Raw genomic sequence first — 6,505 nt, 5'->3', positions numbered from 1 at the left:
CACGATGCCTGAAAGGAAAAAAAAAAAAAAAAAACCGTTCCAGCCCAGCAGGTCCTTCCACTGGCTCCAGCCAAGAGAATCCTCAGTGAAATGTGGTTTGTGCATCAGACAGGCTTCGCCCGGGCTGGGGCAGAGTCGCTAAGGAAGGAGAGCCGGAGCCTCTTCCTAGACTTTTCCTCCTAAGGAAGTTTTGAATCCCAGGCATGCTACTCCAGGGGAGGCCAGCTATAGCCACCACCCCAACCAATACAGGCTGAGCCGCTTGAATAACAAGGACCGTTTATTGAAGAGCTACTAGGAGCCAAGAAATCCGCAGTCAGCTCTGGTGCTCCCCACAGCCTGGCACGTGACCGGGTTGCCCCTTTTCCAAGTGAGGAGACCAAGAATCTGCCAGGTCAAGTCAAGGACACAGCATGCCCTGCTCCCGCCTTCTCCACCTTGGGGGCCTCAAGCCAGAGGGCGAGGAGCCACCCTCACTTCCAGATCCTGCCCCGTCCTGGGGACGTGGCACTTCCTTCTCTCTCTGCACCCTTGTCACCATCCTCTCTCCTACTTTTCTCTCCCAGCGGAGGAGGCCTCCCTCTCTGGGAAGAATCCACCCCAGTGGGCACCCCCTCCCTGCCCCAGCACCCCAGCCGGTGCTTCCAGGAGCCAGGCTTGGGGCCAAGCGGTTCCTTCCTGCCTTCCGCCTGCCTACTGGCCGAGCTCCAGGGCTGTGACCCAGCGACCAAGTGGCTCCTTTCCCTCTAAAGAAAGGGCCTGGAGATGTGGGCCCTTTGCCTGTCAATCTGAGAATCTGCCACCCTGCAGGAAGGCCTGGTGCCCCAAAGTCTGCTGGGGATGCTCGGGGTTTGGAGGTCCATTCTCCCTGCCCTCCGTGGCCTCAGCCCTGGAGTGGAGGGGATGTGGGAGGACTGCTCTGTGTGCTGGGGTCAGGAGATGTCCACCACAAGAGGCCAGTTCCTGAACAACCAGGGCCGGCCCTCCCGGGCACAGGTCAGGGTAGCAGTCTGCTGGGCCTTTGCCTGGTTGGGAGAGAGCTGGGTGAGAGCCAGGGGACAGCGGAGTTTGGACAAATGAGCCCAAAGCAAAGTCACTGCAAAGAGAGGCAAAGGGCACATGGAGTAAACGTCAAGCCAGCCCGGTCATGCACCTCCTTCAGGCCTGGGGGGATCTAGCGGGGAAGTGAGGCCCTGATCCCACCTGCTTTCCAGCCCCACCTCATTTGCAGGATGAACCCAGCACAGCAGGCACTGCCCCAGGAATCCCACCTCTTGCCCCCTCTCCGGACTGTTGTAAATCAGCCGTGGCCACTCTCTTGGGCTGTAGGATACCCTGGACTCAGCCACCGACAACATGGCACATAGTCTATGGGAACAGCTCAGGGAAAACAAGAAGGAAAATAACCTTTCTCGGACTATGAAGTAGAGTTAATACCAGAACCTGGACAGGGCCTGAGCCACTTCTACCTTCTGAGACAATTCATATGTTTAGAAGGGAAGATGTGACAAAACAAAGCTGTAAAAAATGTGGCATATTTTAAACATTTTACATTTAGCCAAGTCATGTTTTATTATATGCAATGAAGTATAGCACAGTCTACTGAGGCTCTTCATAAGAAAGCTGTAGGATTCATAACGCATCACAGGCCATGGGATACCGGGACGGACAGAAGTTTAGAGCTGTGAGAACACCTTCGCCTTCCAGTCCAGCTGATGCCTCGCTGGGGCTGTAGGTGTGAATGCATTGTGAGACAAGGTCAGAGCCTGGTGTGAGGCTGCGGGTCACATTTTCTCCTTTGTGTGTTGGGGCGAGTTAAATGAGATATAGTCTCTTTGAAAACTTCCAGGACAGTTCTGGCTAACGGCAGACGCTTAACAAGTAGTTGTTCATCTAATTCTAATCCTGAAATCACTTCTCTTTGCTTCTCCTTTCCATAGTAAGACCAGCACCTCCTCTGTTAATATTTCCATCCTGATATTTTTAAAATTTTTATTTATTTTTGGCTGCGTTGGGTCTTCATTGCTGCACGCGGGCTTTCTCTAGTTGTGGCCAGCGGGGGCTACTCTTCATTGCAGTGTGCGGGCTTCTCACTGCAGTGGCTTCTCTTGTTGCAGAGCACGGGCTCTAGGTGTGTGGGCTTCAGTAGTTGCAGCACTCGGGCTCAGTAGTTGCGGCTCGCAGGCTCTAGAGTGCAGGCTCAGTCATTGTGGCGCACGGGCTTAGATGCTCCGCGGCATGTAGGATCTCCCCAGACCAGGGATCGAACCTGTGTCCCCTGCATTCGCAGGTGGATTCTTAACCACTGTGCCACCAGGGAAGTCCCTCCGTTCTGATTTTAAAAAATCATTTCAAAATTGTTTTTGTTGATGTATAATATGCTTACAGAAAAAATGCACAAAACATACAGACCATGAAACCACCACCGAGAGCAAGAAACAGAACGTTGCCAGACGCCACCCAGTCATTTCACCCTCCCTTCTCCCCAGATGTCTGCTCCCATGATGTCTAACCCTATCAGTCAGTTCTGCTTGATTCTGAATGAATTTCTGTGCGTCTGGCTTCTTTCGCCCAACATTATGCCCAGGAAACTCATCCACGTTGTTGTGTGCTGCTGTAGTTCCCTCACTGCTGTAGTTCCCTCACTGCTGCAGTTCCCTCACTGCTGCAGTTCCCTCACTGCTGCAGTTCCCTCACTGCTGCAGTTCCCTCACTGTTGCACAGTATCCCATTGTATAAATATTCTACACTTTACTCATTCTAGTGTTTATGAACATTTGGGTTATTTCAATTTGGGGTCTTAATTAGTAACACTGCTATGAAAATTCTAGAACATACCTTTCAGGGCATCTAGGTATGCATTTTTATTGGGAATATCTCAGGAATGGAATTGTGGGTCATGTGGTGTGCGTTTCTAGATACTGTCAAGCTATTTTTCAAAGTGGTTAAACCATTTATACTCCCACCAACAATGTATGCAAATACTGTCGCTTATAATTGATGTTTGCATGTTTATTATAATACACTTGGTGTTTGCGTGATATATATGTTCCTACTCTTTTACTTCTAACTTACCTATATCACTATTTTTTTGTCTGTGCCACACAGCTTGTGGGATCTTAGTTCCCAGACCAGGGATTGAACCCTCGGCCATGGCAGTGAAAGTGCTGTGTCCTGACCACTGGACCACTAGAGAACTCCCAAAAATTTGCTGCCTTTAATTGGTATTTTTAGACTATTTACATTTAATGTAATTATTGATATATTTGGATTTTGGTCTACCATCTCATTTTTTGTTTTTTATTTGTTTCATTTCTTCGTTTCTTCTTTTGGATTTTAAAAACATTTTTAGTATTCCATCTTACTTCATCTATTGAGTTTTTTTTACCATGTCTCTTTGTATTACTTGTTTAGAAGTTGCTCTAGGATTTACAGTATACCTATTTAACTTTCCAGTCAACTCAAGAGTACTTTGCCACTTCGGATGGAGTGAAGAACATGTAGGTCCCTTTACCCTCTTCTTTTCAGTTGTAGTTGTCATTCATGTTATAAATGCATACGTTGAAACCCCATCAGACAATGTTATGTTTTTTGCTTTCAACCATCATACATATTTTAAAGAACTTACTTAAGAGAAAAAATTAATCTGTTTACCCAGATATTTACCATTTCTGTTGCTGTTCCTTCATTCTTGATGTTCCAAGCTTTCCTTTGGTATCATTTCCCTTCTGCCTGAAGAACTTCATTTAGCATTTCTTTCAGAGCAAGTCTGTTGACAATAGATTCCCTTAGTTTTCCTTCATCTGAGAATGTCTTAATTCCACCTTCGTTCCTATAAGGTATTGTTGCAGAATATAGAATTCTGGGTTGCCAGTTTTGTTTTTTCTTTCAGCACTTAAGGAATGTTTTGGCCTCTGGTTTTGATGAGAAATTCTCAGTAATTCCAACTGCTGTTCCCTCTGTTGAATGCATTGTTTTTCTTTGGTTGCTTTCAAGACTTTTTTTTCTTCGTGTTTAGTTTTATAGTTTGATTCTGATATGGCTGTGCATGGCTTTCCCTGAGTTTTTTTTTTGTTGTTCACTAAGCTTCTTGAATCTGTAACTTTTAAGTCTTTCATCAAATTTTTAAAGTTTTCAGCCATTATTTCTTCAAAAAAACTTTTTTTCCCTGTACTACACTATTTCTCCCCTCCTACTGAGACTCTGGTTACAAGAATGTTAGACCTTTTGGCATTGTCCCATGGGTTCTTAAGGATTTGTTTATTTTTTCAATCTATTTCCTTTCTATTGTTCAACTGGACAATTTGTATTGATCTATCTATATTGATTTATGTTGACCTATTGAAGTATCTTTAAATTTACTGACTTTTCTATCATCTGCATACTGTTATTGAGTTCATCCAATTAATCTTTTTCATTTTGGTTATTGTATTTTTTGTTTCTAAAACTTCAATATGGTTCTTTCTATACCATCTGTTTCTCTGATGAGACTATTCATTTCGAGGGGATTTGCCCTTACTTCTTAGAGCATGATTATAACAGCTGCTTTAATGTCTCAATTCCAACAACCATGTCATCTCAGACTTGTTGTCTCTTATTGTCCTTTCATCTTTCCCCTTTGAGAGATTTTCCTGGGTCTTCAAATATCAAGTAATTGTGGATTTTACCTTGGACATTTTGAATATTATGTTATAGGATTATGGGTCTTCTTCAAATCCTATAGAAAATGTTGAATTTTTGTTTGCTTTAGCAGGTGACCAACCTGGTTAGATGCAGGCTGCAAGTAAGTTCCTGTCTACCTTCTCTGGTCTGAAACCACCTGAACAATGTCAGTTCAGTTTTTAAGGCTTTGCAGTGCTATTGAGATCTGTTTGGTGTGTGTGCTAGTCTTGGACCTAGGATCAGTCTGGGACCGTGCTGCTCAGTTCTAAAATCCTTTGGCATGCTGTTTTAGGGGCAGCTAAGACACTCACACACTACTTTATGGGATCACTTTCTTTAGCGCCCTCCTCCCCATGATCCCCCCACACTTTCCAGTTCCCAGGTGATCCTGACCCCTCCACCCTCACCTTGGTCCCCTGGCTAAAAAGCCAGGGTTTTACTTTCCCTGCTGTACTGTGACAAAAAGCAACAAGATATATTTACACAGAGAAAGGGAAAGAAAGAAGGATTTCCCCCCATGCTCTTAGGACCACAGTTCCTTTGGTCAGAGAGAAGGGTGCCCTTCCTTAGAGTTTAGTCACCTGTCTGGCTGCCACTGCCATTGTCACCCCTACTGTCACTAGATTGCCTGGGGGCAGGAAAGAATGGAAAAAACTCCACAAATAAACAGGGGTTTTCTACACTCTCTCTGCCCTATACGGGCTCTCTTTTCCCATTCCTAAGCCCAGAAATGGAGGGCTTTTTCGGAGACGTTTTTGGTCTGTATCCTGTACACAGTTCTAGGTTTCATGTTGTCTGAGCCCAGGCCTGAAGAATCTGGAGGGAAAAAATGGGAAACTCACCACCACTTTGGTAGTATTTTCAACTCTGGTTTCCTTCCCAAATAGTCCCACTTCTACTTATTTTTCAGAGTCCTCAGAAAGCTGTTCCATGCATCCTGTCCAGGGCTTTAGTTGCATTCAGTGGGGAGAAAAGGGTAGAATATCTGTCTCTATTTGACCAGAACCAAAACTCTACCAGCCTGTTTTGATTCTCTGTATAGCACTTATCACTACCTCGTATTTTTGTTTATTGATTCATTTGCATATTGTTTGTCTCCCGCCCCTGCCCTCCCTCGGATGTTGGCTTCAGAGGAGCAGTAACTCTGTTTGTATTGAATATTGCCTGGCACACAGTAAGCACTCAATAAATGTTTTCGAATGATTGAATCTACCCTCTCCGTCAGAAAGACTTTGGAGACAACTGCTTCTCTCTTTTTTTTTTGTCTCTTCTTCCTCAAACTCTCTCCCCACCAATAAATCGCCTTATACATTTTTAAAAGATTTATTGGTTGCCTGATAAGGGGCAGGCCAGGAGAAAGCCAGAGATGCTTGGAGAAGGGACAGCGTATCCATTCTTCCCACTGCACGTGTTAGAAGAACCCATCCCAACTGGCTCTAACAACCAAGGGAATTTATTACCTCAGGTAAGTGAGAAGTTGGGGGAATGTTGGCTTCAGGTGAGGCTTGATCCAGGGACTCAAACAATGCTACCAAGGACCTAAGATCCCCTGTTTGGTCTGCCCTGCCTGCCTGTCGCTGTCACTACCGTTGGCTTTGTTCTTAACCTCACTCAGTGCTACCCCCATGTACACACAGCTCTAGGCTTTCACTTCCCAGTAGTAAAGTTGCTGCAATACACAGTGGCTCCAGATTTCACATCTCCTGCTACACTGGGCAGGGAAGGAGAGGACTCTAGAATAAGTCTGGGGTTTGCTCTCTATTGGCCCATTCTTAATCCAATCACTGTGACCAGGGGAGTGGCATATCCTGATCTTCTTGAGCCAATCATAGCCCCTCCTGGA

At 45.3% G+C, this 6,505-nt stretch overlaps 1 protein-coding gene across 1 annotated transcript in view; it reads right to left on the bottom strand.

The window, feature by feature from the left end:
- NPHP1 (nephrocystin 1) overlaps positions 1-6,505 on the bottom strand; it is a 94,874-nt gene that overhangs the window by 25,628 nt on the left and 62,741 nt on the right. The window lies entirely within an intron of this gene.

Source organism: Neophocaena asiaeorientalis, unplaced genomic scaffold (genome assembly GCF_003031525.2).
Source record: "Neophocaena asiaeorientalis asiaeorientalis breed wild unplaced genomic scaffold, Neophocaena_asiaeorientalis_V1.1 scaffold114, whole genome shotgun sequence".
Taxonomy (NCBI): Eukaryota; Metazoa; Chordata; class Mammalia; order Artiodactyla; family Phocoenidae; genus Neophocaena; species Neophocaena asiaeorientalis.
This window is presented reverse-complemented; position numbering and strand designations above follow the sequence as displayed.